This window comes from Condylostylus longicornis, unplaced genomic scaffold, assembly GCF_029603195.1.
Source record: "Condylostylus longicornis isolate FDR11 unplaced genomic scaffold, ASM2960319v2 ptg000048l, whole genome shotgun sequence".
Classification (NCBI taxonomy): domain Eukaryota; kingdom Metazoa; phylum Arthropoda; class Insecta; order Diptera; family Dolichopodidae; genus Condylostylus; species Condylostylus longicornis.
In genome coordinates, this window is record NW_026578017.1 from 15625720 (window position 1) to 15649606 (window position 23887).

General features: G+C 23.5%; 1 protein-coding gene across 4 annotated transcripts in view; it reads left to right on the forward strand.

Moving 5' to 3' along the window:
* Positions 1–7679: 7679 nt before the first annotated feature.
* Positions 7680–23887, forward strand: part of LOC129611221 (filamin-A) — an 83811-nt gene continuing 67603 nt past the window's right edge. For 3 of the 4 annotated variants that reach the window (XM_055524232.1, XM_055524234.1, XM_055524237.1), the window contains exon 1: positions 7680–7736. The gene's annotated coding sequence lies outside the window, so the exon portion shown is untranslated. The remainder of the gene's footprint in view (positions 7737–23887) is intronic. The other variant, XM_055524233.1, reaches the window with a different exon arrangement.

Sequence of the window (23887 nt, forward strand, 5' to 3'; positions counted from 1 at the left end):
CTCATTAGTCTAACTTGAAAATTTGTGCTTTTAGAATTTGATTTTTTTTACAAAACAAAATTTTTCATCTGAAAAACTGAATGCATGTTCGGATGTTTGTAGTTTTAAATAAAACACAATGCTCATTTCTACTTTCATAGGGATGACCTTGTTTTGCTTCTGTAAGTCAATTTTTTATTTGATCAAATAAAATTTAATTTAAGTATGAAAAATTTTTCGAAAAAGAAAATGTTTTTTCTTAGTGTAGTCTTGTTCTCAATTTAATTTCCTGTCAAAGAGTAATAAATTTTTAAAATAAATACCAAATTTTGTTTTTCAATAATTAGGATAAAAGCCAGTTGCAACCAAAACAGCGTTTTCAATAACAGACGTTTATTTGATTATGTAAGAGACCTGATCAAGTTTTTTTATTCTAAAAATGAATTTACTCTAAATATACTCCATAAAACTGATTTTACCGCATCCTTGACACTCAATATACAGAGGAGTTTTACGCATTGAGCAAGCCTGCTTTCTTTTCTTACCTTTCTGCTTTATTTCAGAAAAATTTTTCAAAAATTTTCTTTAAAATATACAAAGTTGTTTGATTCACAAAAAATTCCGAAAAGTTTACAACTGGGTATAAATCACCCGTTAGAAATGTTAGACAATTATCGAATCATATTTCCCATTCATATAAATAATACAATGACATGCAAATACACTTGTACATTAAACAATTTTATAATTAATATTAATACACACAAATACACACATTTAAAAATTTCTAGAAAAAAATTCTCACAATCTCTAAAATATTCTTAGTAAAACATGAGTACTAAATTTACTATATATTCAAAAGAAAATCATATTTAGCTCTTTAAAATGAAATTTTTAGTGTACATTAAAAATCATCTAAAAATTCACAAAGACAAAAAAAATATTATATATATATGTATGTAATATATACATATAAATATATTTCTAGTTATATAATTAATTAATAAAAAAAAAACAATAAAAAATTAGTTGATATTAAATATAAAACTTTAAAAAATAAAAAAATGTAAAAATTAATAAATATTAAAAAACAAAACTTGAACTGCCAAACAAATTATGTAAAATCATTACTTTCACACAAATTAATAAAAAAAAATTAATTAAAAATAAATAAGAAGAAAAAAATCAATTGTAAATATTTAATATTAATATAGAAATTATAAAATTTTGTTTAAATAAATAAAAAGCAAAAAAAAAAACGAATTAATTAAGAAATTAAAAAATCACTTTCAATACATAGAGAAATTATAAAATAAATTACAAAAATTTAAAAGTAAAAAAATTTGGAATAAAATCCAACAAATTGAAATTTTGGACAACAATATACATAGATAGCACTGTGTTGAATGATAGATGGCACTTGATTTAATCTACTCTCTTATTTTTAAAATTTTTTCATCGTTTAATTTTAGGATAAACAAATTTTTACTGTCAAAATATCCCAAAACACAATTCCGAAATTTAGTTGGAACAATTAAGTAATCTACATTGAAATCGCAAGTTCTTCATATTCGAAATTTTGAGTTAAACTTTTAATGACAATAATCGACAATAAAAGTACGTATTAAACAATATTCACATATTCACTGGCATTTGCAGTGTACAATTTTCTCAAAAACCAAAATTGTAAGAGCATTCCATGTGTTCTGTCATATATTTTTTCATATGAAAACAATAAATTGAGAATTTCCAGAGCAAACGACAATATGACTAATATTTTCAATGCAGAAAAACTAGCATATTCCCAACAATTATTCTTCCAATTAGAAATATTGTGGTAAAAACTTAAAATTTATAATTTTACTGTAATTATGTTAATTTAATATGAATTGCATTTGTAGCTAACATATATAAATGTCATAAATAACATTAAACACATTCAGTTACTAACCATTCGATTGGATTTTATAGTAGACTACAAGTGACATCTTAAATAAAATTTGTGCATTCAATAGAAATTCTAATAATTGAAAAAGAAAACAGAATCAGAAACAGTATAGAATATTTAAATTTTACAATGATTAAAGAAAAAAGGTTGTATGTATAGATGGGTCGTATATGTATGTAAATATCAGAAAATTCGTTTAGATATCGATAAAGAAAAACAAAATAAATAAATATGAAAAATCTTTATGTAAATAGAATCACAAATAATTCTTTGGTCATTAATGACTAACTATTAAAAATTATTTTTTCTATTTATTTTTTTTTAAAATATTATTAAATTTAATAATGTTATTATTTTAAAATTCACTTCAAAATTAATAAATTTAAATTTAAAATTGCTGGACTTGAATTATCAAAAATTTTAATCGCAAATTACAAAACAGACCCTGTTACAAAAAAACTTCAATTTTCAAGTTTCTTGACAGCCTGGCTAGTCAAGACGTTGACAGCCCAACAAGCTAGTTTTCGTTAATTTTAAATTAAATTTTTGTTTAATTTATTCGAGTTACAGAATTGCCATTCTTGAAAAACTTTATGACCCCAATTTTTGATAAAAAACAAAAAAATGGACCAAATTTGAATAAAATGGGGAAAATTGGAAAATCCTTATATATGAAATCCAAAAAAACATAGTCTAATACGATCATGGTCTATACGATCATGGTGGTAGAAAATTTCATTAAAACGAAATGAGATTTGTTCAGCCAATTTAATCGAAGTTGCCAGACGAAATGAAATTTGTTTAGACAATTTAATGAGAAATTGGCAACACTGTAGCTAAATAAAAAATAAAATCGCATTTTTTTTTTTCATTTTTTTAACTTTCATTTATTAATATTTTTATTTAATTTTAAATTTTTATTAAAGATACAAAAGACATAAAAAATCCGAACTTAAATAATTGTGTTCCATAAAAAAAAAAAACATAAAAAATTTTTTTTAATAAAAATAAACAAAAAAATATGAGAAAAATCTAGAAAATGAAAATATTCTTTTAAAAAACAAAATGGCTTTAAAAAAAAAATTGTAATAGTAATTTTAATTATTTTTAATTTCATAAAAGAAAAATATTTTAAAAATATTTCAAATCAAAGAATATGACGTGTAAAATATTTTGAAATTCAGAAAGGAAAGCTGCAAAAAGAAATTATAATTAAAATAAAAAATTATATTTGAAAAACAAAGAAAACAACAAAATTCACTTAAAAAATAAAATTAAATAAAATGTAAAAAAAAAAAAACAAAATTGATAAAAAAATAAAAATTATAGTAATAAAAAATAATAAAAAATAAAACATTTATATTTTTTATGTTAAAGTTTTCAAATTTTAAATAATTCATTCTTAAATGTTATTAAATTGTAAGACATTATTATTAAATTATTATTATTATTAATTAATTAATTAATTATCATTATAATTATTATTATTAAAACAAATTGAAAAATTAAATTAAATTTAATTAATACAAAAACAAAAGAAACATTCAAATTTTATTATCATTATTAATTATTAAAAGAAAGAAAAAAAAAACCAAAAAAAAAAAAACGAAAAAAAGTAAACCAAATACAAAATTAAATTATTGACAGTTAAAATTACTTATAGTTGTAATCACAAACACACTTGCTTTTCCAAACCAATTAAATACAATAATAAATTCTATTTACAGTTCTCATTACAAAATTACTATTTTTCTTAAAAATAATGAAATTGGTTTCAGTTCTTCGATTCGAAATTTAATATTTCCAAAATCTTATTTACAAAATCGGCTAGATTCTTCTACCGCATCACAGCATAGTCGAACTTTAGAAAAACAAAATGGCCGTTTAAATTAAACATTATATAAAACTAGTTTTTTTTTTTATTTTTGATAACATTTTTCTCTTAGACAGCTTTAGGAGCCTGAAAGTGTAACAACTTTTACATATTAATAAACAGCTTACTTCGTAAGAAGAAAATTCCCCCATCAGCCTCTTTTGTCATTAAAAATGCCTTGCAATTAACCCCTTGCCTTACGATTAAATCTCGAAAAATAGTACGCGTGCAGCCAGATAAATTTAGAGTAATTCTATAAGCTGAATTATCATAAACTAAAACTTAAGTATTTTTGTTTTTATTTAATCTTAAACCGTTATCTATATTATGGACAATTTAGCTAGAATAAAGAAAAAAAAAAACATGTACAACAATAAAAATATTTTTATTTTTACAAGTTTAAAGAAATTCATATGATTTTAAATATCAAAATATACTGCAGGCGACGCCGGCCGTCAAATTCGAATTTAGTATATAAAATTTTAACGAGCAAGGCCCGTCATTTCCACTCAAGGGGTTAAAAAATATAATTATTTTTCTGAACCGACGCAATTAACCCTTAAATTTTAGCATTGTGTTAACGCTACTTTAAATTTTTTTTTTCATCCTAAATGTATGCAATTTTTTTTTAAATATTTCGGTATATGAATGGGAGTAATTTAAATAATGTAATTGATTGTTTTGAAAAGCAGGGTTTTCGCTCGTTGAAATGAAAAGTGCTACATTATGTTACAAATATTATAACTTCACTGTTAATATTCAATTATTTTATTTGCGACTTCGTTTATGCAATGTAAACTTATCATTTATTTTTCTGTAGTTTTTCAAACGAACTACAAACTCTTCATTCTTTAAAAGGCAACGTTTCACATATAGTTTTAATAATTATTATGACTAACACCGTCATTATTAGCTTCTTGAAATAAAAACCTTTAAATAATCTTCCTATAATTTCAAAAATTTTAAATCTGTCACAAATTAATATGCAACTTTGTATCTCTAGATCTCTGGCTGGATATTTTTTAATCGATTTTTTTTTTTTCAAATTAACTGTCAATATTTTATAAATCTATGATTAAATATTAAAAAAAAAAAAAAGAAAATTTAAAATTAACTTTATTATAAAACTTACTAATTTTTATTCCATTTCAAAAGAAAAACAACAAGTTATACACATTAAATAAAACTTTCAAGAGAAGAAAAATACGATCGAATACAAATCATGAATGAACTTTAACAACGTATAAATTTACAAAGTGTATGTCATAGTTATGATTAAAATATTTATAATTATACTGAAGATCAGTATTGTGTATTCATATATACCATATACATAATTACTATATATTTATATAAATCAAATAAATTCTATTTAAAACGATTACAAGTAGTAGATATTTTAGTTTTTAACTAACAAATCATAATGATTTCTTTAAAAAAATCATAATTTAAAAAATATTTAGGTAATCATCTTAGCTCATATTTGTAAATAACATACACACACCATCTTCATATATATATATTCAAAGATCATATCTTACATAAACTGATCGAAATCTACTCTATCTATACTATTCATTAATCGCCGAATAAATTTATAATCGATATACTTTGAATCCTGATTATGACATATATTTATCGAAATTTTATGCATCACAGTTAAGTAAATTAAGAAAACAAAACAAAAAAAAAGAAAAACACAAATATTTAGAAATCCATTTTAATTAATTTGTAAAAAAGAAAAAAAAGGCCAAAATATATAAAAAATTAAAAAAAGAATAAAAGTTTCTTAAATAAAAATAATAATAAAAAAAAAAAACAAAAAGAAAATTTGCTTTAAAAAACTCAATCTTAGAAATAAAATGAGAAGAAAAACATAAATGAAAACAAACCAGACAAAAGAAAACAAAATAAATATGAAATATTACAAGGATTAAATACAAAGAAAATATAAAAAGAGAAATCAAATTATAAAGTAAAAACTAAACACACACACACATATATAAAAAAATTTTTCACATAGAAACAAAAATAAAAAAAAACACAAAAGACAAACAAATAAACCAGCAAAAAAAGGATCGAATCATTGTAATTTCTATGAAATATTGAGAAAAAAAAATAATTAGAAAAAGAAAAAGAAAATAAATAAAAAATAAAAATAAAACTGAATATTCAAGTGAAAAAATGGAAAATAAAATAAAAAAAAATTAATAATTCGCAGTTTGTTTTTCTTAAGTCCCTCTTTTCTCCTTTAAAATTTCACAAAACAATATTAATGGAACGGGTGTACTGTGAACTGGGGTCCGATTTTGTCTTCTCACTCAAAATTGGGAAATTTTGTTTTCTCTTTTTATTATTTTCTAGTAAAGAAAATAACAATATGCAATTACGGTATAACGATTAGGTTATCGTTACTTTTGAATAACAATTAATCGTTACTTTTATGTATAACAATTATTCATAAAATATTTGTAAAGATACAGTGTTCTAAAAAGTATTTTAATACATTGTATGAAGTCATTAATTTTTTTAATTTTTCATAATAGTATTTTGCTAATATTCACTTCGTAACTAGTAATTTTACTCAAGTTGCACGGAGTAGAGTTAATAAAGTAAAATTTTGTTCTAGTAAAGTAAAACATTAATAAATTGATGTTGATTTGAAAGAGAAAAATTACTCCAATATTAAAAACGGGCAAGAAACCAATTAAATATAACGGTTAATTTGAAAAATGCACCCGATAGTCTGAAATTTGTCAATAGCCTGATATTTGATATAAGAAACAATTTCTGATCTATATGAATTTATGGAATTTATAAAATATTTTCAGTTTGGATGCACAATATCTAGTCAAAAACTAGGATTTTTATGACTTTGAAGAGTAACAACTAGAATGGAAAATTGAAAGCACATATAATTTTTGTTCTAGAGAAATAAAGACTAATATCTGTTAGCTTACAAAATATTAGCTTACAATATTTTATATATTTTTAACACTGTCGAAATTTTGTAAACAGAAGAACGAACAAGTGGCCAGAAGAACGAGCAGAGAGGTCCAAATGAATAAACAAAACAACAGTTCCTTTAATATTTGCAATTCACATTTTTCTCAATATATTATACTTAAAAAATGAGCAGTTTTCAAAAATAACAAAACATTCCAATTCTATTAAAAATTTTATTAAAAATTAGTATTGACTTGAATAACAAAAACATATTACACACAAATTACGTTTTCTCTTTACATACATACATATATTACATGCATATCTCTATGTTCTCTCCTATATTAAAACTAATCTAAATTTGTTTTTATATTAAAATAACATGAAATTATAAAACTGAAACCTCCCTCAATATTTTATCATTTTATAAAATTTTCTCTCTTCTCTGTTGTATCTCTTTTTATGGTAAAAGAAAAATATTTTATCGTTATACAAATAAACAAAACATGACGTCATGATAAGTGAATAATATAAAGGTAAGCAAGTAATCAAAAAAGAAAAAAATAAGGCAGAAGCGTGACTTTTATTTTCAATAAAGTTCCAAAATAAAAAATACCTGGAATTCCAGTAACCATAACCAGCTTTTCTTCTCTATCTTATTACTAAAATATTGCTTTTTTTTTATAGCAAAATCTCAACTTAATACAAAAAAAAAAGCACATTACAAAAATACCATAAAAGAGAAGAGAGTCGCCTAATTTTACCTTTACACTAACAAAAAAAAAACTGAATTAACAACAGCACAGCAGAATGACATCCGTTATTTAAAATTGATCTCATCTAAATATTTTAAAGCTACATGTACAGACTACAACAGCATTAAACTCAAATATTAAGCTCAATTTTAAATTCAGTTATTATTAAGCAGCCGTAGTGCGAAGACGTGTGTTAAAGAAAAATATTAAACTACGAAAGAGAAGTGTAAATAAGGTAAAAGAAAAAAGTGTGCAATAAAATTAAAAAAAAATTAACTGTGGTTTGTTTGAAAAACATAAAGAAATAAAAAAAAAATTTACGCTTCAGAAATTTCAGCAATAATAACAAAAAAAAATTTTAAAGAAAATTATTTAAACAAAATTTTTAAAATAAAAATTTTAAAAAATTTACAAAAAAAAAAATTAAATATTAAAAATTTTTTATAATATTTGTGAATTTCATTATTATTTTAAGAATAAAAGTTACCAAATTTTTAAAGAAATAATGATAAAAAAAAACTTAATTAATTAAAAAGCTTTACTCTGTTTTTTTATTTAAATATTTATTGTGAAACAAAAATTTAAATAATGGATAAAATACATTAATTTTTTAAAAAAAAAAAAGCAAGCAGAAAAAAAAATTGTTATTTTTATGAGAAAAATTACGTAATGTTCTTTAGTACGTGCTAGTGATCTTCGCGGAATAAAATTCACGAAAAAAAAAAATAACAAAACAAGAAGAAAACCAAATTTTATTTTGTTTCGTTTTTTCGTCTTTCTTCTAAATGTTAGCCGCTGCGTTGCGGTAAGCCAAGCCATTTTTGTACTGATAAAACAAGAAAAAAGGGAAAACAACAGTAAAACAAAAAAAAATTTTTTAGCTGAAAAACATTTTTAGTAGTGTTAGCCATTGCAATTTGTTATTGTTGTGCCATACTCTCTTGATTTTTAACTGCTTAAAATTTTATGTATTTTGTTTTCTTTGTTCTTTAATATCTACACCTTAATATATAATAATATTATGTGGCTCTACATTTTCTGGATACTCAAAATCAATACATATACCTATTCTATATAAATAAACGTACATGTAAGTACATAAGTACTCATGAATAAAGGAAAGGTTGGAGGTTAGGGCAAATGTATGAAAATTTTTATCATACTATTCACGATTAAAATTAATTGAATATATTGAACTTATATTCTCGAATGTTTATTTTTTATATAATTAACAAGATAACTAACTAGCACAGAGAGATGAAAATGTTTTGTACTTAACAAAATTTGAAATTAATTATTTAGGCAATAAAATTAAAGTTATGAGTATAATCACCATGGTGTTGTGTGTGCAAATTATTAAAACCAGGATTACATACACATATGTAAGGATTTATGTTAATATAATTTGAAAAAACATCTATTACTGCTAGAGGAACTAGCTCTAATTTTTATTATCACTAATCTATTACTTAAATTGTTTTAAAAATATTATCAGCTTAAAATACCTATGTAATAGACCCTAGGTGAATTTCATGAAAGTATCTAAATGACTGCACTCATATTTTTCCGATTTTTGTTATAATGTTCCGATATTCATACTGTGTTTAGAACAAAACATTATTCAACATTCTCAACAATTCACTTTATTCACACATCCAGAACAACATCAACATTTCAACCAAATTGGGAACATGAAAAAAAAAATATTTCAAAAGTTGAGGTCTGAATTAGTTGAAATAAAAGTTTAGTTTTCCTTATCAAAAATAAATATGTATAGGCGAGAATCAAAATAAAAAAGGTCTCAATCTAAAATGATTGAGGGTTTTTTAAGGAAACGTAATACAGAATATAATCAATTAAAAGCACAAATCTCATTTCGATAAAAAAAAAACTTAAAATTTTTCCATAAAATAAACAAAGGTTGGTCTTTAGTTATTTTATGACAATAAAGACTTGAAATCTTAAAAGATTAAATTTTAAAGAGCACGTTATTTTTCTTGTCACAAAATTTTATAATTTTGAACATTGAAAACAAGCTGTTCTTATAGAACAAGTCCACTTTACTTACTGTACCTTAAATTTTTATCGTTTTTAACATTTTTTCATAAACATAACTACATTCCATTGTCAACCTTCAGGTGTGTGTAATAAATATTGAAACGTCAATATGTAAAACCTTGTTCTTCACAATATCTTTAAAATAGGAATTCGGATTGTGACCGTAAAATTAATGTACACAAACTTGTGTTACATAAAATGTTTTATACAAAAAAAATCTTTAGTGTCGACTCTGGAATTTTTGAAGGTATTTTCGTTCAGTTATTTTGTCGTCTGGTTTTGGATCTGTTTTCTTAACTTGTAATAATTCTGGTGTTCATATAGTTTTGTTATTTGTTTTATTTTTTTACTATTTTGCATATGATTTTTAATTTTGAAATTTTTTAAGTCGACTGTGCCAATTAAATTTCGGGCGGAGGCGCGCTAGTAAGATTTATAATATTTTTTTTTCTTTTCGATTTGTTTTTTTTTTGCTGTTTTTAAAATTTAATTTGTTTTTTTTTTTTGTTAAATTTGCCATTTTAATTTTTAAGTTTTGTCATTAATGAAATCGAAAAAAAACTTGGGCGTTGATAAAAGAATCGATTATTTTTTTTTTCTGCCTGATATAAAAGAATTAAGTGAGAAACCTGATATTCAATTGAAGTTTTTTTATTATTTGCTCCCTAAATTCTTTATGTTCTTAATACTTTTTATTTAATTTTAAAAGTTTTACAATTATTTTATAGTTCCTTACGATTTTGTGTGAAAATTAGTAGAAACTTTCATTATTAGTAAATGAGATTTAAAAAAAAAATCGATAATTTGAAGTTAAGAATGAAAACATTTTAATTGAAAACGCTCATTGCTGCTATTATTTTTATTAATTATTTTAACCCACTCGAGTAAATTCCATTAATAATTTGGATATAGCAATAGGTAGGTAATTTAAATTTGGCACAAAAATGACGTTGTTCAGTAGGCTTATTTTTTGGTGTGTGAAATTAAGTTTTTGTGAAAGAAGGCGCTAAAAAATGGTTAATTGCAAAAATTAGGAGCTAATTTTTTTTTCATTATTCTGAAAGAGATATTTTAAGATATTATTTTTGACTAAAAAATATTATTCATTTAGTTTTTCTCTTTTTCTTTGTTCTTTTTTTAAATCGATTATTTTTCAAAGGCAATTAGCAATAAGTTTTTATTTTTAATATTAATTTCATCCATTTATGGTGAAACATGTTTTACACTTGTAGTTTTCAATAGCTTATGTTGCCTTATAGGAAGTAATTTGATATTTAAAAAAAAAAATATTTTTTTTTTCGAAAGTTTAGTTTAGAATTTATTAGATTGATATTGGTAAAATTAAACACTAAAAAAATTTAATATAGCTATAGTTGAAATTTATTTCATTAGTTTGGTTATATCGCCACATGATTGCTCCAAATCTAACAAATTTGGTAAATAACCAGTTTATTACTCGTATATAATGTAGTTAATATGTTAATAAAATATTTTAAATTTCTATATATGAAGGAATGGTAATATTATGTATTTTGAGATTTATGCTAATGTTTATGTTGCTATGAAAAGCTAAAAGCTATGTGTTCTTCAAAATTTTGAAAGTTAATAGTTATATGATAAATCTAATTTGGTGAAATAAAATTTATTGATTAACTTATTTTTAGTTGATTAATTAGATAATCAGAATATTGGTAAATTACTTTTTACATAATTTATGTACAAACTTAGTTTCTATACTTTCGGTTTCAAAGTTTCTATACTTTCAGTTTTTAAATTCTTAAAGAAAAACGAATTTTCCAAATCAAAATTAATTAATTTTCCTATAATAAAAATTATCAGTATTTTTGATATTGCTAATAATTGCTAAGTATACACCTGTAAGTATTTTATAAGTCTAATTATAAGATATAAATTATAAGATCACTTTTGTTACCAACAATCATTGTAAATATGAGCTTAATATTTCTTCATAAATTTCATTTAAAATATGCCGGAATATGACTTAGAGTTCTAGTATATTGAATATTACATAAATTTCATCAAATTTTAGAAATTTTTATACAATGGGACATTTAAGTAAAATACAAAATTTCTTCTTTTAACATTCCTTGAAAATTTGTTCTATTATAAATAACTAACAATTTTATAAATCAGATTAAAATCACCTTTAACCATAATGTTATGACATTAAATACAATAAAAGATTTTTGGTTTTAAAATAAATAAATAAAAAGTTAAAAAAGCTTCAAAGAATTTTTTCAGCATCTGTTGCCATAAAACTTATTGAGAATTTAGTGTTAAAAATCGATTTTATTATTTTTTTTTTCATAACTTTCTTAACTGCTTTTATGAATCAATGCTATTTCCTATACTTAATTATTAAAACTCCTACACATATATCGAATATGAAGTATGAAAACAAGAATGCTAAATCGTTGCATAGAATTATGATAATTTTAATAGTGTGTAGGTGAAATTTAAAAATGAAAAATATTATTCCAATTCGATAATTCATTGTTTGCTGAATTGAAAGTTTCAAATTTTTTTTTTTTATTTCATTAATTTGATAGATTACTAGAAGTTAGGTGTTTGCATAGAAATGGTCACTAATAGACAATTGAGAATTTGATTTTTGAAAATGAACAATCTGCACGCTGATTTTGTGTAGAATTTTTTATAAATTAAAAAAAATTGATTGAATAGGGGTAAAGTTTTCGATTAATAGATTGATGTCAGTTCACTTAATCGATAACTATACCCACGAAAGTTCATTGCGATAAAATTATTAAACCGAAAGAGTGTAAAACCCAAATCAGATCACTCAAAAATTTCATAGAGGCACAAAAAACACTTGTCACTCGGATTTATACAAATTATGCTACGCAGTCGTCTTCTCCCCGTGATAAGATCTGGGACTTGTAACCAAACTCGGTTTTGTTTAATTGATAATTGAACCGCAGTTTTGCGTGAGAAGGGCATTGTCATACCTTTAAATTAAAGTTCAAGATCTAGTCATTCACCACATATTTCCCGCGAAGATAAACTCATCGGTGCGGTCCAAAGAGCCCATCTGCAGTACTCTGATAGTCCACCGGTATAGACTCCACTCCAATTAACATTGATTTATTTATTATATTTTATTTATTTGTTTAATATTCATCTCAAAAAATTTCGTTCCGTTCCAGTTATTAAAATTCCTTTGAAGCTATTTATACTCTTAAATTGAAAGCACGGACAAGAATTTAGTATACATCAAATAATAATATTCATATTGAAATTGTGTACCTTCTCTTACTTAGCTTTAATTCCGATTTGATACTTTAAGTTTCTTTAATTTTTAAACATCAATTTAATCCCATTACAGGAGGTACTCATACTAAATATCATTCCAATTCTTATATTTATCCATTTATTCCTGAGCAATCATTTGATGCTAATGCAAAATATCATGAGTATTCCTCAATGTGATCGTTTTCTAAAAATTATAAATTCTTGTTAAATACATAAATTATTAATTACAATTGAATTAAGCTGTATAAATAATTGAGTTAAAATTCTATATTTAAAATTTATCATGTATACCAAATATTTAATTAAATTTGTTATTTTTATGATAAAATCTAAAAATAGAGGCTAGACTATTTTAAGAATTCCCCATTTAATATAATTAAACATAAAAATTTATTTTTTGCTCATTCAAAATTAATAAAAATATTTTTAAAAGGAAAAAAATTCACAAGGAATTTTTCTCATGAGAATAAACAAAAAAACAACAAAAATTTGTTAAACTTAATTGCTAGTTATTTAATATTTTTCCAAAAATTTTTTAAAAAATTAATTAAAAAATTAAAATAAGCAAAATGATTATTAAATATTATTCATAGTTTCCATAATTGATGAAAACAATAACAGCAACAATCGTTAAAAACAAGTATAATGAAAGCCTAAAATGAACAACGTCATTTTGTTTGACAATTAAAGCCTCGGTCATGCATGTAACTGACCTTCATTTAATAATTTTATTTTTTTATTTCATTTATTATACTTTAATATAATTCTAAATATAAATATGTATGTATTTGTATATATTTTTAATTTTATATATTATATAAGTAGTTCAATATAATTTTCACGTTTTGTAATTGAAACGCAAAGATTCCGGCAATGAATTTTTGTGATTTTTCTCTAAAGTGTTTTCGTTGTTATTGCAATCATAAATGAATTAATATTTTTAAAAAAATTTTTTTTTAACAAATCAAAATACTGTGTACATGTTTTGAATACAGTCGAATCTACATTTTAAAAAACCCTGGAAATTATTTAAAGATTTTTGAAATCTTTGTTAATTATCATGTTCAATAACATGAATCTGATCTGTTGCAGTGCCTGGTCTTTCACTAAGACTTTCACAAAGACACTTCAAAGGTGTTTTCGAGTAAGTGGAGACCGTGCGTCGCACATAATATAGCGGGAGGTTTACCATCGTATCCTTTGCCAAACAGAGCCAAATGATCTCATTCTTCACCTTGCTCATCTTTTTGTATTGAGCACGTAAGAGAAAATATTCAGGGTACTTTATCGGCCTCAGGTTAAGATGACAGAATGAGACACTCTTATAAATTTTTGTTCTTTAACTTTTCTATTTTTCAAAAATTTGTATAAGTCAATTTTCTTCGGAGTTCAAAAGTTCTTTAAAATTTTGTTGACTGTATATAATAAAAAACACAAATTGCAAAAACAATTGGTAATGTTGTTGCTTTTTTACCTTTTATAAAAATTATGAAAAAAAAAAAGAATTTAATTTATTTTATCATCAAAAGAAACAAAAATGTTAAAGGTAGGTTTTGTTGTATTTTATTTTGAAAAAAAAAATTAATATTAAAAAAAAAAATTTTTTTTTAAACAAGCAAACTGTTAATGAGCGAGCATATTTAGCGAAAAGTTGAGGTCAAAAATCACGAAAATAACAAAGAAAATAAAAATAACAAAATGCTAGCGATGAAAATGTCAGAAAATTTTACTAGAAAAATCAAAACAAGAGAGGCAAAAAAAAAGAGAATCGTAATAAGTAATAACAGTAATCAGGTTAAAGTGTGTGAAATTGCTTTATTTTTTTTTTTTTTAAGTTTTGAGAACAAAATGGTTACTTTTCGGGGTTTTTTTTTTTGAACAGAAATAGAAATTACAAAAATCTTCAAATTTTTTTTATTCAACTTTATGTATAACATGTGGAAATGAGGGTAAGAAAAGTTAAATTTTATTGTAATTGTTCTTGAAATGGATAGTAATTGTTGTATAGCTTAATTTCAAAAGCCTTTATTAAATTAAACATGTAATTTATAACTTGACAAGTTACTATCAAAACAATAATTGTGTTCATAAGTACTGAAATTAAAAAAGAAAATCATTTTTGTTTCATTTAATGCGATAATAATTCTATACTGCTCAAACATGTGTTTATGTATTAAAATTTGTGTAATTCGCGCAATTAATTTAGACACTTTTAAAATAAAATATTTAAAAGAGTAGAAGATGAGTTTGTAATTGTAGATTGTTTGTAGAAATTTTAACTTTAAACTTGAATTTTCAGAAGGAAAAATTTAATATCATAAAGTCAGAAATTAAGAATAATTATTTAAAAATTGGATGGTCTGTTGTACATTTATGTCTGTTATGGCTTTTCTCAGTAAAAAGTATCTGGCTAAAGAGAAATCTTTAAACGGTAAAATTATTTTCCAAGATCCAATAATGTACTATAATTAAATGCAATTAGTTATGATGAACATGACAATTAAGTACTCCTGGTAGAAATACTTTACCTACATACGTAGAATTTTCTAAGAAAAAAATTTTGTTTTTGTTTCAATTTAAGAAAATCGCTGCAAGAACCTTAATAGAAGAAAAATTACAAATCATTTCAATAGGACAAATATTTTGACTTTATGGTTTTCATATTATGTAAGTTTCATTCGATTTTCGAGCTGTGCTTTACTTCTTGATTAACTAAACGATTCTATTTTAATTAAAATTTAATTTTTTATTAAATTGTACTCGATTTTTCATCCTGTATTTGCTATTCGATATTAAACCACCTTCATTCGAAATATTTGAAAAATTATATAACATTTTAAAAATATCATTGATGATCAATAAAATTATTATACATTTTAAATATTTTCTGTCTTCGATATTATATAACTTTTATAATTTTAAATTTTATTGGAAATAAATTTTTTGTTTCCATATTCTTTGCATTATTCTTACATCATCTTACATTTGAGCTGCTCAAATTAAAATATTTTGTTTTTTTTTTTTATTATAATTCCAAAAATAAATTATTATTATTATCTTCATTTTAATTTTTTAATTTACAAACTGCTATAATAGTCGCGTCATTATAAAAACTCTTTTTATTTTTTGTTCTTTCATCAAAAACTGATTCGACTACTTTATAAAGAATCAAAATAGAAAAATTAAATTTTTTAAATAAATATTTGACTTTTTACTTCTTAAATAACTTGTTTTATTTTTCGCCTCTTTATTTTCTTAATTTTTCATTTTGGTATTCAGTTTTACTTCTACTATTTTTAACACCTACGAATTCTGTCAATAAATTGTTAAAGTTTACAACGGTTTTGTTGACAAAACATTTTATAATGTTTCGAAATATTTTAAACAAGGAGAGCTTTGTGTATGTGTTTGTTAAACTACTAGTTATGTAACATAAATTCCATTTTCATACTTTTAATAAATCAGAAACTCTATTTTATGTGGGTTAATTATTATGAAAAGCAATAAAAGTGTTTGAATTAAAGGATAATTTTAACAGTGATTTAATTAAAAAATTAAAAATTATTTACATTTAACTCTTTCTTTTTGAAACTTTGTCGTATTAGGCTTTAAATATTGAGTTTACTTCAATTAAATTTGAATAAATCTCTTATGATTCTGAAACCGTATGTATTTTAGAGAAATTTTGAGCTATGTATGTATAAGATTTCAAATTTTTAATATTCTTGCAATTAAAAGAATAGTTATCGGAGTTAGTTTAAAATAATATTGTCCACTTCTTTCAAAAATTTATGAAAGATGCGTTGTAGAACAAATTAATTTTACAGGAATTGTATTACCTTCGGGAATTTATCACTGTTTAATTCTGTTTTAGGACAAATTTAATTTCATACCTAATTCCATAAATTGTAAAACCCATTATTTACTTCATTCCAATGTTACTTGTAATATTTGAGAATCATTAACTTGTGTGTTTACTCACTATTTAACGCCTAAAGTATACTATATTATAATAATATATATAGGAAGTAAGTAATACAATAAAACCTTTCTTCTTACTTTAATAAGATCCATGATGTTTAAGTCATGTACAATTTATTACATTTACATGGGTTTTTTAGAAAAAACACAACAGAGAACAACAATATATTTAAAATGTTAATAATATGTTGCATAACATTATGTGGACGAACAATGAAAAAACATTTTATGTATATACTAACAACACCTGTCACCTGAATTTGAAAACAAATTATAAAATTTTTCACTAAATAAAAATGAATGAAAAAAAAAAAAAACAAAAATTATAAAAAATAAAAGTGTTCCTAAATTTGTTAATCACACAAAAGTCTTATGTTTTCTTGTTGGAAAATTATTATGACTTGACAAAAATTATGTGTTTTGTAAACACAATCAAACCTCGGTATTATATTTGCGTTTGTGTGTATATGAATAACTCTTTTTGATGAAGATGAAATATCGATGATTATAATTTTAAATTTCTTATTTTTCTTCTTCTTTTCTTTTTTATATTATTATGATGATGTTGATGACTTCATGCACAAGATATGACAATGTTAAGAATTTAAAAAATTTTTTATTACGTTGCTAACTAACAAATAAATCTATAATAGATATAAAACATTAATAAAAAAAAATATAGAGAAAAAATGTGAAAACCAAAACAAAAAAAAATTTAAGATATTCATTAAAAGCAATTGGCTCCGTATCGCTTAGAGTGTACACTGCATTGTGTATACCAACATATACAAAGCTATAAAATATTAAAATGGGTACATTATAAAACGAATCAACGCTTGAAGATCTCCGACAGAGTGATGATCAACATTGAAGATTATTATATACCTATTTGTTTTTTTGTTCTTTTATTTTTTCTTTTAACCAGTTTAATATTATTATATTATATGTATAATTTATATATAGATAAATGTTATACGTATAATATACCTGTATTTTAACTAAATATTTCATATAGTACAAATATTTCATATAGGACAAACATTATTATGTCTATTCATTGCAGATAAGTAAAAATTAGTACTACTTAATTTGTCATTCCATTTATAATACACACTTGTTAAAAAAAATGGCTGCTGATCTAATACAATTCGTATATAAGAAATAGTTTCAAAATGTTTAAGATTAGAACCTTAATCGCCTAAACTTGTTATTTTCGAATATGAATTCCATTACAGTTAATCTTTAGCATCTTAACTATTTGTATTGCTTAAATAAGTTTTAATCAAAGCTCATTACTATAGGAATACACATGGTATAAAGGCTATTTTCCTTATGATAGTCTTAATATTATAGGCGTAATATATTTCAAATTCTGGTAAAGCATAATTATGAGCTTTAATTAAACACGTCGAATAATTCCACTTTTCATATTATTACAGTAAAATTATAGTTACAATCTTGTTAGACGACTGAACGCAAAAGTGTGCGTTTATAAAACTTTTTTTATTTTTGATTTGTGAGTCATCCGTAGACGTTAATGGTTTAATATTGTAATAACATTAAATATAATTAATATTAAACACTTTTGCTTTTATTATCTACATTATTATTTTTTAAATTTAATATAACACTATGAATATCTCAAAGTTAGCCTCCCAACCCAAAATGTTTTGTATTTTGGTTTATTTATATTCAACACACACGTACAACTTATGTTTTGCTTTTAAGACTTAAAGAGTTCAACAGTTGATCAATTGTTTTTATGTTTACAAGAAGTTTGCTGACTCCTAATTAAGGTAATTTTTCAATGTCTTTTTTTTTCTTCATCTTATATAGTTTTTTTTTTTGTTTAACGATTATCCGACTCTTATTTTCTTTAAATATAATAATAGTTATTTGATTTTTTGCGTACTACTATCATTAAATTGTGACGAAATATTGAATAATTTTTAAATTTTTTCCTTTTTTTTTCGAATATTTATATTTGAAAATTTCATCGTTTTGTGAAGTTAGGTACTTGTAAAACTTGTATTGGAGTTGTTAATTTAATTTTCATTAGAAAAATACCATAAAATTAAGTAAATTTTTAAAATAATTCTGAAAACTTGCTAAACATAATTATGTAGTAGAATGTTTACATATTAATTTTATTGTTCTTGACTACATCTAGAATATTTGAGAAGGTAATGTTATTGAAAAAGGAGTAAGGCAAGAAATTGTGGAAACTACATTAAGTACATTGTAAAGTTAAAAACGCCAAGAACTTACAAAAACAGATTTTTAGTTACTTTTAACGCGGTATTTTTATGACATAAGAGCCAACTCTTCTACGTTCATCCTGTATTCAAATCATTTATTCTTGCTACTAAAGTAAAATTATAAAATTGATGGAATTTAAAAAAACTAATTTTATTTCAATTTTAACCATGAATAAAATCAACCTATATTTCTGAAATTTCTGAAACGAGTTGAAACAACATTATTATTATGACAATCGACAATGAAATATGAAATCGAAACTTGTATTTCATATTTTTTTTTATATTTCTTTGTTTCTTCTAATGTTTTTCTTCTTTTCTAAAAATTTTCACACATTTTTAACATTAACTTTATATAAAAACCATTTAAATGATGGTAAAATTACTTTAATTGTATTTCATGATGAAAAATAGAGAAAAAAAAACAAAAATAAGATAGAAAATCGTAAAATACCACTTAAACTAAAGTTATTGCTCTTTTTAAAATGAATTTGCTATTTTAAAGAAGAAAAAGATACATCGTATAACATTAACAAATGACCATCAGTTTTAGTTTCAATTCACACCAACAGTTTTAAATATTATAAAGCAAAAAGCATCTTCAAATTATAACCTAGTAGTTAAAATTACCTCGACTGATCTCTATTTTCATTGAAATTAAGTTTTTTTCTTATAATGTACCGTATTATTTTATATTATTCTCCTATAGGTATATACACCATAGGTTTTGTAAGATCATTGAAAGTCACATTGAAATAATATATGATGAGAAGGTAAACTTAGATGGGAGAAGAGAGTGAAAAAGAGATTAAAAATTAATTTAGTGAATAGTAAAGTTATGTAATAAATAAACGGTATAACCATATACATATTATTATATATGTATGTGTTAGTATTTAAAAGTGTATAATGTTAAATTTAGCATAATAATAATTTTATTAATTAGTAGTTTCTAAATGTTTTCTTTCTTACAAATTTTTATTTTTATAGGTATTTAAATTTTTATTTTATATAGGTAATTATGTTACCATATAATTTTTTGAATTTTGTTTATGCCTTACATATTTACTTAAGTAATTTAGATTTTATTACAAGATTTACTAACATGGTTTTAAAAAAATGTTTCTCGAAATAGACAAACTGCTTCAAATTATTAAAATATCGAATCTAATGCATCCAATCTTTCCTACAATTCCATTCGACTATTTCCACACAACTAATATGCAAACTAAATTTTGTACATGTAGCAAACAACATACTAATGTAGTTTTTAATAAAATATAATTTTCATAAAATTATCAAAATTTAAGTTAATTTGCTAAAATTTGTTACATCTCCTCCCTTCAAATTATAGTAAATAGTAATCAAAGAACAAATAAATAGAATAAATAAAAACGAACATACATAAAGATGTAACGATGTATGTGAGAAGATGAATAATAGAGCATTGAGAAAAATCAAAAGCGAGGAATGCATAACCGACCACTTTTGTGTATTTTTATAATGCAATTTCCACATTCAGACAATTCTAACCTTTTCGATTCAGCGAAATAGCTGTCATTGAGCAAAAATTTTCAAAAATGTAAAATTGTCGCTCCGCAAAGTTTTACATTCTGCAACCCAATCTCATCTAAAAGCAAATTTCTTGTTCATTCACATGAATAATATAAAATCTACTCCTAATAAATTATCAATGTATTTTGAAGTCTTAATCTATAAGAAATAAATCTTTTCAGTCGAAAATAAGAAACAGAAATCTGCAAACTGTCGACCGGCCTCTCACTGATTATTTTTTTAATTATTATTTATCATTTAAAAGTAAAGAATACCCGGTAATTTAAATTGATCTATAACACGAAGAAGAACATTTCTAATGAAAACTGAACAATTTGTAAAATTTAGTTCGGTTACAATACTTTCCTTGCTTTATAAGCAGTACACGTCACTAAAAACTAAGAGAGAAATAGATTGTGCTTAATTTTTGCTTTTTTTTATACCCTGCACTTCGTGAAGGGTACATTAACTTTGGTATGGAGTTTGTAACTACTTGAAGGAGTCATCTGCGGTATGGACATATATATATATATTCTTGCTCAGCGTAAAATTCTGCGTCGATTTAGACATGTCCGTCTGTCCGTCCGTCCGTCCGTCCGATCGCACGATAACTCAAAAACGAATAATGCAATCGACACAAAACTTTCACAAGTTTTTTCTTTTGTGCAAAGGACGAGCCCTATTGTTATTGGACTAATTCGGACAACGGGTTCGGGTAGCTGCCATACAACTCAAAGAGTTTAATTTAAATATTTCAAAAACTAATAAAGCTATAAATTTAAAATTTTGTATACATGTGTCCAATTATATTTTACACATGCTCTAATAATTATAATGGGATAGCTGCACCGGTTCGCGTACTTGCCATACAACTCCAAAAGCTTATTTTAAATATTTGGAAAAATAATAAAGTCAAATTCATGAAACTTGGCAGTTGTGTGTCGAGTTATAGGTCAGACATATCCGTGAAGTTTCTATAGAATGACTTCACAGGTTCGAGTAATTGCTACACAATAATGAAATATGCAGGGTATAATTCAATCGGTATACCGAGTAAAACGTTTTTACTTGTTATTACTTAAAATTGCAGCATGTTGTTTTGTAATATATGAGATTTGTATGACGTCATCATTAGTAAATATTAAACAATGAACAAAAAAACGAAAAAAACGAAAAGAACCGAAAAACGACAAAAAAATTTTAAACAGTGATTTAAATTGACTAAAATGAAGGTGTAGTATTTGAAGGTGTGTAAATTTACTATGCTAAAATGTACAAATTTTTTATAGTTTTACTAGTAAATACCTTTTTTATTATGATGGCTTACATATTTTTGTGCTAATAGACGATATATTACGTTTTCGTTTACATATAGTATGTATAGCATGCATATATATATATATATTATATATATATATATATATACAATGTACATTTATGTAGGTTTTTATTATACACAATAGTTATAATTTTTATAATTGTTGTTAATTTTCTTTACTCTCCCTATTTGCCTTTTAACAATGAATTTTCTAGATAAAAAAAAAGCAATTTTCGCATTTGACTTTGTTTTGTTTGCTTAAAATGTTATGCAGATGCAATTTTTTTTAAATCTTTATGGCTATTTTTTGTTTATATAGGCGCACATATCGTCTCATAAAAAAAATGACTAGAAGTATAAAATAGTAAACGTTTCAACAATAAATCTTTAAAAAAATTGTAAAATTTAAAAAAAAACAAAGGTTTCACCTAAATTTATTAGCTTTTTAGGGTTTTATTTATGCTATGCCATAGAGACTGGTATTAAATTAAAATGAAAACATTTAAAAAAAAATTCAATTTTTATAGTTTTTTCTTTTTTACTTTTTTACTGACCCGTATACTTATTAGAAAATTGATGTTGTCATTTTATTTTTTCGGATCTAAAGAGTTAATGGTATTATAATTTATTGTAATCACTGATAAAGATTATAAAATAAAACTTAGTATACAACAAGTATTTAAAGCATTATTCTAATTTGTAGTTTTTGAAAATTTTTAAAATTCAATTTGATTTTATTATAAATGAGACGTTATGTAAATAAGCAGCTATAAACTCGTTTCCTATAGTACACCTATTATACCGGGCGAGAAGACAGCCATACACATTCTGTACGACTGTCTTGCTCTGGCTATCAGAAAGTGCAGATAGTGCGGGCGGGATTTTCTTAATGTTGGGGAGCTCACGTGCAACTTCCTGAGGGATATCTCTGGATATTTGCTGGGAAGCGGAGTGTAAGGTGGGATATGGGAGAGTTACAATAAGCCACGACAGACTGCGGGTTTTGGAAGGGAGTAATTCATTTGCCAATGTCTCTCTTCGGCAATCACTAATTTAATAATATTATGAAAAATAGCACGGAACAGAGAAACAGTTTCGCTCTTATTCTCTCAGAGTTCAAGTTTAACATATATATATATTACGAATTAAAACGAATATTAAACTAATAAGTTTTGAGCACGTTTTAAAAAATTAATATATAAGTAATATTACATAAAGGAATATTAGAAAATATATTTCTGCTAATATATAAAGTAAAATTATGATGATTCAAAGAGCATTTTTAGAGCATTTTCGATTGAATCTTTCAAAGGTTTGAAAGATTCAAACGAAAATGCTCTAACTAACAAAATGTAAACTGACATACAAACATTTGTTTCAGGAAATTGCAAGAAGGGAGTTTATGTTTCAAACTTCTTTTATTAAAGTAAAATGTAGGCGAAAAACTCAAGTTTATTTTCTAAGATAATTCTCAGCTTCATTAGAACCATGTGGAACCACATTTTCACATGTTTTGCTCCAATAATTTAATGTGGCAGTTGACATACATATATTGGTCTATAGCTCACAATTTGACACATTTCTTAGAGAAAAATTAGTTTTAGAATTAGCTACGACCCCTGTTCTGCAATCAAATCCCCATATTTTGTATAAAGTTATTCCGTTTTCACTTATATTTCTTATAATACAACTTTTAACAACATAATAAATTATCACATTTTATTCCTATATATTTGTTCAATTTTATTTTAACATTTCACAAATACGATTTACCAGTAAACCAATAGTAATTTTTCATATAACCAAAAAAATTTTTTCATTTTCATTATATAAGTATTTTGAGAACACATAATTATTAATAATGTTTTGCCAAAGCGGAATCCAAACTAACCACTTTTTGTTTTGTTTAATACTTGCTATAATTCA